Source organism: Hoplias malabaricus, chromosome 2, assembly GCF_029633855.1.
Source record: "Hoplias malabaricus isolate fHopMal1 chromosome 2, fHopMal1.hap1, whole genome shotgun sequence".
NCBI classification, from domain to species: Eukaryota; Metazoa; Chordata; class Actinopteri; order Characiformes; family Erythrinidae; genus Hoplias; species Hoplias malabaricus.
Window position 1 is genome coordinate 82,491,799 of NC_089801.1, and position 11,712 is coordinate 82,503,510.

Genomic DNA, 11,712 nt, shown 5'->3' on the forward strand with positions numbered 1-11,712 from the left:
GGTGTGAACAGGTCTTGTAGAACAATTCCATGTAGAACTAGTTCATTGGCCTTCTCCACAGTGTTCAGGAACAGAAGCACAGCATTATTCATTCTCGACGCGGACACTATGTTACTGTGTCCGACCACTTTTCCAACTGCCAAACAGCACTCTTCCACGCTCACTTTACAGTCCACTTTAACGCCGTGACGGCGAGACAGCCGGAGGCAGGCTCCACGCGGCAGAAAAATCCACGAAACCGCGCACACGGACTAAATAAACCATAGATGTTTCGACGGCAAATTGATTAAGTAATAAATAAAGTTTTCAGGCAAAAAGCCAAAAAGAAAACGCACACGCTCACGCATTACTCTCGTACCACCACTCACCACCGCACATGCGGAGAGAGAGAGAGAGAGAGAGAGAGAGAGAGAGACAGACAGACAACCAGAGTGTCATGCCACAGCTGTACCAAGACAAAACTAAAAGACACTTGATTGCTTCTTGATGGTAAAGAGGAACAGATGTGTTGCATGTTTCACTTGGTAAGTTCTCACTAGTTGTGAGTTTGTGTATGTTTCGTCTAATCTGCTAATTTGAATGTTTCTAATTTTAATGTGCAATTATTTGTCATTGTACAACGTACAACAGTATGTGACTTCAGCATTTATCCCATCTATGTCAGTGAACACACACACGCACACACACTAGTTCACTAGGGACTGTGAACACACATCCAGCACAACACACACCACCACGTCAGTGTCACTGCAGCGCTGAGAATGATCCACCACCACATCACACCTTCTCTGTGGGGGTCCTGAGCGCTGAAGAACAGGGGGAAACGGCGATAAGAAAGTGTGCAGAGAAACAAGCAGACTGCAGTTTGTAATTTTAGAACTGCAAAGTGCTTCTGTGTGCTCAGTGGAGCTGAGAGAACGTAAAAGGTAGGTAATCCTGTCATTACTCAGTTTAGTGTGAACATGATTTTAAAACATAACAGGTTTATATCATAATTGTTTACGAATTGTTATTTTTAATCCAGTGCAACAGTTGCCAAAAATGTTAATGCTGCACAAAAGCTCTTTAAAATGCAGTGGAACACCTAATCACTCATCTTTAAAACCACTAACCTAACATTTTGTATGACTCAATTGTACCACCATATCAGGTCTGAGCTGTTTCTAAAGACCTCTAAACATAACGTGGTATCTGATGGTATTTGCCCTTCCAATAAACAACTGTATGGCAGCCATTTAATAACTTCAGTAGGACTGCTTGCTTGTATGGACAAGATGATTTTTTTTTTATTATCTTAGTAATAATTAACACACTTATTCTGAAGAGCCCTATTGCACTGGGTCACAGGTCAGTAATATTCCTTTCACTCTATAGTGAATATGCCACGCAAATACCTTCCCTGACCTTCACCCAATCATAAAAGGTCTGTTTGAGTCATAATAAACTTGTCATTGCTTTCTCTGCAGAGAATTCATTATACTGAGCTCTTTTGTTGAACTTCAGGGATGCTTGACTGGTAGTAATCCTGTTCAAATTTTTTTATTATCTGATTGGCAGAGCAGCCTCACATGTGAGCTTCCTAGAGCGCTAAACTTGATCTGTAACGACTAGAAGAGTCACACTGCTTCAAATAAACACTCTGTTCAAAATTAAACAGCTCTTAATAGTTTATCAGCTACAGGTCCAGGTTCGAATCAGACAGCGTCTGAGTCTAGACCCGGACCACAGGCCGACTATTTGTGACCCGGATATAAATCGTGTACATGACTTTAGGTAAAAATAAGGTTTAATCTTATCGACTCTTCCTTCTGGGTGAAAGCTATGCTGGCCATTTGTTTTGCAGCAGTCTCATGCTCATGCAACACTGAGCACAGCATATCCAACTAAACAATGAAAGCGCTCCTGCCATTCAGAGACCTACACACACAGAAAGATAAATTTTTCTTTGAGTCTGTTCAAAAGAAATGAGCAAAACAAGCAAAACTACATGTAGAAAATACACTTACAGTCATGTGTATCACCACAACAGGCCTCTGGAGATGTTGTAGCATTACAACCACCTCTAAGTAATAGAGGACCAGTTGTAAATCTTGGGGGTTTGGCTTTTGAATGGGATCAATCAGCTTCCCTAAGACTGCAAGGAAATCCTTCTTTGCAGTATACAACACTTCCAAACACTAACTGGGATTGGGACCATGGAAATCAGTAAGACTGTAAAATAATGAGATATATAAAAATATATTAATAAGGTAATAGGATATGATTCTTTTTTTAATGCAGGTAAATTTAAAATCACATTGTTCTCCTGTAAAATCACATTGTTCTCAAGGAGTGGACCTCCAATGTTCCTGATTTTGACCATGTACAGAAGTACTGGACGCATCCCAGGATGCATGACAACATCATGGACAACAAACTTATCCAGAAGTGGAAGGAGCTTCAGATCACTGCCAGGGAAAGGCAAGGGTGTTGTCACAACAGTAGAGTTTGGTTTTGGGGACAAGTCGTGTCCGGGAAAGAAGGGCTGACCATCCAAACCGATACGAGTGCCATTCTCACACAAATACAGACACATGATTACAGACCCAACCTACAACCTAGACTTTACAATTTAGATGGGCGCACTGATGTAATCCTGTTCCATGCTTCAAGGAACATTAAGGTTGGTGAAGATCTACTTTTGCTGAAGAAGGAGCAGGAGTGGACTGGCTGTGACCTCATTAATTTGCTTGCCTGTTTGCTAAGATTTGAAAAAGTTTTATCATAGTTTTATTCTGGCATGCAGTGTAATTCATCATTCAGAAATAAAGTGTTTAATTTGATGAAGCAGTACTTGGCATACTTGTAATTGCCTTAGAACAATAAACATGTACACACATTTAATTATAAGACTTACACGTTTCCCTTTAAGCTGGATCACATTTTTTTAATTAATTCTACTATATAGTCCCCCCACAGATAGGATTTACCAGTTTGTAGCTGCTTGTCATGTAGCTGCTTGTCAAGTGGGGCGTGGTGTCTGTTCTAAACTTTCCTAAGACATTCCTATTCAGGGGGGCAACAGTGGGATCTTTTTCTATACACTTTACATGTTTATATTTTTCAATTTGTCTAAATTAGTAGATGTTGATAACCCATTGTGAACTTACACACTCCAGGGTTCTCTATGATGAATATTTTGCAGTTTCAGCCATTTGACCTCTGACATTACATAGCCCATGGCAGTAATGGGGGTTGGGTGTTTGTGACTTTGTGCAAAGAATTTTCTGAACATGTTTTGTAGTGCCCACAGACCTATTCTAACCTGTTTAAAAAGAGGTAAAATATGTCCCCTTTAAAACCCCATCTGGGGGTATGTCACATTAATATGCAATCTTGATATATCAAGAAATTTGGAGCATGGTGTGATATTAAGTTTTCTTCATAAGAGCATTGTACAATATTGTATTTTATATTGGCAGATACTAGAAAAAAAACAACATGTGAATAACACTGATGTGTACGCGAATAACATGTAAATTGTATATCATTGTTATTATTTTGCGGCGGCACGGTGGCGCAGCAGGTAGTGTCGCATTCACACAGCTCCAGCAACCTGGAAGTTGTGGGTTCGATTCCTGCTCTGGGTGACTGTCTGTGAGGAGTGTGGTGTGTTCTCCCTGTGTCTGCGTAGGTTTCCTCTGGGTGACTGTCTGTGAGGAGTGTGCTGTGTTCTCTCTGTGTCTGCGTGGGTTTCCTCCGGGTGACTGTCTGTAAGGAGTGTGGTGTGTTCTCCCTGTGTCTGCGTGGGTTTCCTCCGGGTGACTGTCTGTGAGGAGTGTGCTGTGTTCTCTCTGTGTCTGCGTGGGTTTCCTCCGGGTGACTGTCTATGAGGAGTGTGGTGTGTTCTTTCTGTGTCTGCGTGGGTTTCCTCTGGGTGACTGTTTGTGAGGAGTGTGGTGTGTTCTCCCCGTGTCTGTGTGGGTTTCCTCTGGGTGCTCCGGTTTCCTACCACAGTCCAAAAACACATGTTGGTAGGTGGATTGGCGACTCAAAAGTGTCCGTAGGTGTGAGTGAATGTGTGTGTGTTGCCTTTTGAAGGACTGGCGCCCCCTCCAGGGTGTATTCCCACCTTGCGCCCAATGATTCCAGGTAGGCTCTGGACCCACTGTGACCCCTCTCCCCAAATATCTTCTTCTTCCAACTGTTCTTGTCAAGGGCCATCACAGAAGATCCACCACAATCCGCACCATCGATCTGGCACAGTTTATACGCAGGATGCCCTTCCTGACCACTGTGCCACCAAAGTCTGCAAATCCTCTGTAACTCCTTAAATATATTAGGAGGTTAAACACAGAGCTAAGGGCACATAGTCATGAATGGTATGAGTAAGGGCATGAATGGTCAAAATGCAGGAAACACAGGCATGGGTATATAAAGAAACCCATGACAAAATACACATGGAACTAATCAAAATATAACATTATAAACATGAGAGAAGGGTGATCACATGACAGGGGAAGCAAGATGCCATCACACAGGAAACCACAGTATGAAGCAAACAAATGTTAGTGTTCTTGTACATAGTTTTTATTGGGGAAGAAATTGTTAATACAAATATTTGCAAAAATTTTAGTTAATGTTTAGTTTTAAGCACAGCCAGAATTATCTAAGTAAGTGTAGAGAAATAAAGTGCACACCAGAGAGAGAATGTGTGTGTGTGTGTGTGAGAGAGAGAGAGAGAGAGAGAGAGAGAGAGAGAGAGAGAGACAGAGAGAGAGACAGAGAGAATGAGAGACAACCAGAGTGTCATGTATGCCACAGCTGTACCAAGACAAAACTAAAAGACACTTGATTGTTTCTTGATGGTAAAGAGGAACAGATGTGTTGCATGTTTCACTTGGTAAGTTCTCACTAGTATCTGTGTCAGTGAACACACACACACACACACTAGTTCACTAGGCACTGTGAACACACATCCAGTACAACACACACCACCACGTCAGTGTCACTGCAGCGCTGAGAATGATCCACCACCACATCACACCTGCTCTGTGAGGGTACTGAGCGCTGAAGAACAGGGGGAAACGGCGATAAGAAAGTGTGCAGAGAAACAAGCAGACTGCAGTTTGTAATTTTAGAACTGCAAAGTGCTTCTGTGTGCTCAGTGGAGCTGAGAGAACGTAAAAGGTAGGTAATCCTGTCATTACTCAGTTTAGTGTGAACATGATTTTAAAGCATAACAGGTTTATATCATAATTGTTTATGAACTGTCATTTTTAATCCAGTGCAACAAGTTGCCAAAATGTTTATGCTGCACAAAAGCTCTTTAAAATGCAGTGGAACACCTAATCACTCATCTTTAAAACCTGAGCTGTTTCTCAAGACCTCAAAACATAACGTGATATCTGATGGCATCTGCCCTTCCAATAAACAACTGTATGGCAGCCACTTAATAACTTCAGTAGGACTGCTTGCTTGTGTGGACAAGATGATTTTTTTTAATGATCTTAGTAATAATTAACACACTTATTTTGAAGAGTCTTATTGCACTGGGTCACAGGTAAGTAATATTCCTTTCACTCTGAAATTAACTGCATTAAAGTTGGTTTCATATTCGACATTCGTTTGAGATTCGGAATTCCGCTTTTTTTCGCCAGTTACCAAACGTATATTCATCGGTACAGTTACAGATTCCTAATGCAACAAAAGAAACCAAAAAACGACATCCATAACCTTTATTTACTAAACTGTACTTGTTGAGATTAAGCCAGAAACGCAGCCGATTATCGCTGTTTTTGCCCCTGTGCCCAGCTCCAGGGTTAGGGACCGTCGCACAATTATTAGAATAAACGTATAGCGTTTAATGTTAGTATCCAAATATTATAATTAATATCTCTTTCCTTAAAGAAATATTTCTTTCCTTATTGTACCTAATGATGTCACATCAACGTACAAATGTACAGATATTTATTCTTCACATATTACAAGGTTTATTTTGGTGAAAAATGCAGTAATTTATTTCATAATGATTAAAGTAACCATATAAATCTATTGATCTCTCACGTTATTGGACCTAATGGTGTCAAACCAAAACAGAACAGAACAGAACAGATATTTATTCTTCACACATTACAAGGTTTATTTTGGTGAAAAATTAAGTAATTTATTGTATAATGATTAAAATATCCATATAAATCTATTAATCTATCACATTATTGGACCTAATGATGTCAAACCTACTCAGAACAATATTTATTCTTTGCAAACTACAAGAATTATTTATTGTATAGATTATTTAATTTATAATGATGTTAATAGCCAAATGAATCTACAAATCCAAAAGAGTTGAGACATTGTGCAAAATGTAAATAAAAACAAAATGCAATGATGTGCAAGACAACATTTTAAATGTTGAAACAGAGAAAGTTTATGGCTTTTTGAAAAATATTTGCACATTTCAAATTTGATTCCAGCAACACATTCCAAAATGATTGGGACAGGGGCATGTTTACCACTGTGTTACACCACACTCTGTAAGTGTTTGAGAACTGTAGAGACCAGTTGCTGTAGTTTTGAAAGTAAACTGTTTCTGATTCTTGGTTGTTGCAAGATTTCAGCTGCTCCACAGCTCAGGGTCTCAGTTATAGTGTTTTTCATTTGATATTGCACCATATGATTTCAGTTGGTGACAGGTCTGGACTAGTTTAGCTCCCGGACTCTTTTACTAAGAAGCCATGCTGTTGTAATGTCCATTGGCCTTGTCTTACTGATATAAGCAAGGCCTTCAGCCGATAAAGACGTTGTCTGTATGACAGCATGTTGCTCCAACATCTTTAAATATTGTTCAGCATTATTGGTGCTTCCACAGATGTGCAAGTCACTAATGACATGTACACTAATGCCCCCTCATACCATCATGGATGCTGACATTTGAACTGTGCACTTATAACAAGCTGGAAGCTGGATTTATGTGGTTATTTTAATCATTATACAATAAATTACTTAATTTTTCACCAAAATAAGCCTTGAAATGTGTGAAGAATAAATATCTGTACTTTTGTAAGTTGGTTTGACATCATTAGGTCCAACGACGTGAGAGAATAATAGATTTATATGGATATTTTAATCATTATGAAATAAATGACTGAATTTTTCATCAAAATAAGTGTCAGGGTGTGACCAAAAACAAGGCTAAGAGGCAAATTGAGGAGTCATGTCTAGATATTTATTGACTCTTGCAAATTTAAAGTTTATACAACAAGCACAGCTTCTAGCCTGTGAGCTTGAGGAAAAAAAAAAAAAAAAAAACCTCATCCTTGACAGCACAATCAGTCCTCTTTTAACATTATGGATCAAACCATTTAACATTCAAGGTACATTCCCCAGTAATAGTGAATGTGAAGAACTCCACTTAGCTGAACATCACTACTTCACATTCAATCTTGCACTTTACATTAACCATCACAATATTTCAATATTAAATATCAATAGAAAAAATGTTGTAAAATACCCACTAGCTCTTTGTACAAACATGGTGTACCCCCTAGAAAGGTTCCAAGTAGTACAGTCCAGATTACCCAGAATTCCAGGCATCTCTATAAAGACATGTTCAGTAAGCCCGCATTTTCTCTAAACCCACACCCACTGACCCACGCTGCAGACATGGCTCCTGGGAATTAAACAAAGAAGTCAGCGGAAATGTTATGGTGAGACCAATACAAATGTTAAAACTGTCCCATCTTATGGTCTGACTCTTCTTTACTAGTGTGCACAACTAGTATAGAAAACATAAGTTTAAAAGATATTAAATTATTGACCATCCATCCATTATCCACCGCTTATCCGGGTCCGGGTCGCGGGGGAAGCAGTCGGAGCAAAGAAACCCAGACCTCCCTCTCCCCAGCCACCGACTCTAGCTCCTCCGGGGGTATACCGAGGCGTTCCCAGGCCAGTCGAGACATATAGTCTCTCCAGCGTGTTCTTGGTCTGCCCCGGGGCCTCCTCCCCGTTGGACATGCCCGGAACACCTCTCCAGGAAGGCGTCCAGGAGGCATCCGAACCAGATGCCCGAACCATCTCAGCTGGCTCCTCTCGACGTGGAGGAGCAGCGGCTCCACTCCGAGTCTCTCCCGGATGTCCGAGCTCCTAACCCTGTCTCTAAGGGAGAGTCCAGACATCCTGCGGAGAAAACTCATTTCAGCCGCTTGTACCCGCGATCTCGTTCTTTCGGTCACTACCCAAAGCTCGTGACCATAGGTGAGGGTTGGGACGTAGATTGAACGGTAAATCGAGAGCTTTGCTTTTCTGCTCAGCTCTCTCTTCACCATAACGGACCGGTACAGAGCCCGCATTACTGCTGACGCTGCACCGATCCGCCTGTCAATCTCACGCTCCATCTTTCCCTCACTCGTGAACAAGACCCCGAGGTATTTAAACTCCTCCACTTGAGGCAGGATCTCACTTCCAACCTGGAGAGAGCACTCCACCCTTTTCCGGCTGAGTACCATGGACTCAGACTTGGAGGTGCTGATCCTCATCCCTACCGCTTCACACTCGGCTGCAAACTGGTCCAGCAAGAGCCGGAGGTCCCGGCTCGATGAAGCCAACAAGACCACATATCTGCAAAAAGCAGACATGGAATCCTGAGACCACCAAACCGGACACCCTCCGCCACTTGGCTACGCCGAGAAATTCTGTCCATAAAAATTATGAACAGAACCGGTGACAACGGGCAGCCCTGACGGAGTCCAACTCTGACTGGAAACCAGTCAGATTTACTGCCAGCCATACGAACCAGACTCCTGCTCTGTTTGTACAGGGACTGGATAGCTCGTAACAAAGAGCCCAGTACCCCATACTCCCTGAGCACCCCCCACAGAATACCCCGAGGGACACGGTCGAATGCCTTCTCCAGATCCACAAAACACATGTAGACTGGTTGAGCAAACTCCCATGCACCCTCCAGGATCCTAGCGAGGGTAAAGAGCTGGTCCTGTGTTCCACGACCGGGGCGGAATCCGCATTGTTCCTCCTGGATCCGAGGTTCAACTATCAGTCGGACTCTCTTCTCCAGTACCCCCGCATAGACCTTACCGGGGAGGCTGAGGAGTGTGATCCCCCTATAGTTGGAACACACCCTCCGATCCCCCTTTTTGAAAAGGGGAACCACCACCCCAGTCTGCCAGTCCAGAGGCACTGCCCCCGATGTCCACGCGATGTTGCAAAGACGTGTCAACCAGGACAGCCCCACAACATCCAGAGCCTTGAGGAACCCGGGGTGAACCTCATCCACCCCCGGGGCCCTACCGCCAAGGAGTTTCCCTACCACCTTGGCCACTTCAGCCCCAGTGATAGATGAGCCCCCCCCCGGGGTCCCCAAGCTCTGCTTCCTCTGCGGAAGACGTGCTGGTGGGATTGAGAAGATCCTCGAAGTATTCCTTCCACCGTCTGATGACGTCCCCAGTCGAGGTCAACAGCTCCCCACCCCCACCATATACAGTGTTGGTGGAAAACTGCTTTCCCCTCCTGAGTCGCCTGACGGTTTGCCAGAAACTTCTTGGAGCCGACCGAAAGTCGTTTTCCATGTTCTCACCGAGCTCCTCCCACACCCGAGTTTTTGCCTCAGCGACTGCCGAGGCCGCAAGCCGCTTGGCTCCCCGGTACCTGTCGGCTGCCTCCGGAGTCCCCTGAGCCAACCAGGCTTGATAGGACTCTTTCTTCAGCTTGATAGCCCCCCTCACCCGGGGTGTCCACCACCGAGTGCGGGGATTGCCACCCCGACAGGCACCGACAACCTTGCAGCCACAGCTCCGTTCAGCCGCCTCAACAATGGAGGTCCGGAACATGGCCCACTCGGACTCAATGTCACCAGCCTCCCCCGGGATGCAGTCGAAGCTCTGCCGGATGTGGGAGTTGAAGATCTTTCTGACAGGTTCCTCTGCCAAACGTTCCCAGCAAACCCTCAGCACACGTTTGGGCCTGCCAGGTCTGTCCGGCATCCTCCCCCGCCATCTGATCCAACTCACCACAAGGTGGTGATCAGTTGACAGCTCAGCGCCTCTCTTCACCCGAGTGTCCAGAACATATGGCCGCAGGTCAGATGATACGACTATAAAGTCGATCATCGAAATGTGGCCTAGGGTGTCCTGATGCCAGGTGTACTTGTGGACACCCTTATGTTCGAACATGGTGTTCGTAATGGACAAACTGTGACGAGCACAGAAATCCAATAACTGAACACCACTCGGGTTCAGATCAGCGGGGCCGTTCCTCCCAATCACGCCCCTCCAGGTCTCACTGTCATTACCCACGTGAGCGTTGAAGTCCCCCAGCAGAACAATGGAGTCCCCAGAATGAGTGTTCTCCAGCACTCCCTCTAGGGTCCCCAAGAAGGCATGGTACTCTGAACTGCTGTTCGGTGCATAAGCACAAACAACAGTCAGAGCCCTTTCCCCAACCCGAAGGCGCAGGGAAATTACCCTCTCGTCCACTGGGGTAAACCCCAACGTACAGGCGCTAAGCTGGGGGGCTATGAGTAAGCCCACACCTGCCTTACGCCTCTCACCCTGGGCAACTCCAGAGTGAAAGAGCATCCAGCCCCTCTCAAGGAGATTGGTTCCAGAGCCCATACTGTGTGTCGAGGTGAGCCCAACTATATCTAGCCGGTACCTCTCAACCTCGCGCACCAGCTCAGGCTCTTTTCCCACCAGAGAGGTTACGTTCCATGTTCCAAAAGCCAGTTTCAGTAACCGAGGATCAGAACGCCAGGGCCCCCGACCCCGACCGCCACCCGATCCACAATGCACCAGACCCGGATTACTACCTCTCCCACAGGTGGTGGGCCCATGGGAGAGTGGACCCATGTATTTCCTTCGGGCTAAGCCCGGCCGGACCCCATAGGTGAAAGTCCGGCCACCAGGCGCTCGCCAAGGAGCCCCTCCCCCAGGCCTGGCTCCAGGGTGAGGCCCCGGTAACCCTGCTCCGGGCAAGGGAGGCTGTGTCCTCGTTGTTATCTTATTCATCCATGTCTTTATGGATCACTCTTTGTCTGGCCCATCACCTAGGACCAATTTGCCTTGGGAGACCCTACCAGGGGCTATTGCCCCCGACAACATAGCTCCTAGGCTCACGCAGGCACGCAAACCCCTCCACCACGTTAAGGTGGTGATCCAAGGAGGAGAAAACTTGCAATTATTGACCATTTACCTGAAATATAGCATTTGAACAGGATTTTAACCTTTTATGAGCTAATATTTTTAAAGGATTTTTTAATGAAAAACATTAACTTTAAAATGAGTAAATATAACCAATGTATACATTCTGGGCAATCTTACAATCAGAGCTAGGGCTATTACTGCAGTGTACCTCAGTGGCGGATGCTGGTCTTTCAAGGAGGGGAAGCTCAATTTCGGCCTACATCATAAAATGTGTTGGTTTATTTATACGTAAATTCTACCCTCCGTTCCTTTTAAAGAAAATGATCTGTGACCCTGTCGTACCAACAAGGCATCTTTTCCAGGGACTTGACTAGTGTCCTCTCAATGGCCAGCAGAGCTAGGCTGCTTAAATGGCCTTGGCCCATGTGAAGTGTGTCCGTCTGTGAGTGCTTTGTGACAGTGGAGGGGCTCAGCAGCACCCGCTGGACAGAAACTGCGTTAGAAGTCAGAAATAAATATGTAGTGCATATTTATTCAATGACATGTACACACAACAGTATATATTTGATAACAC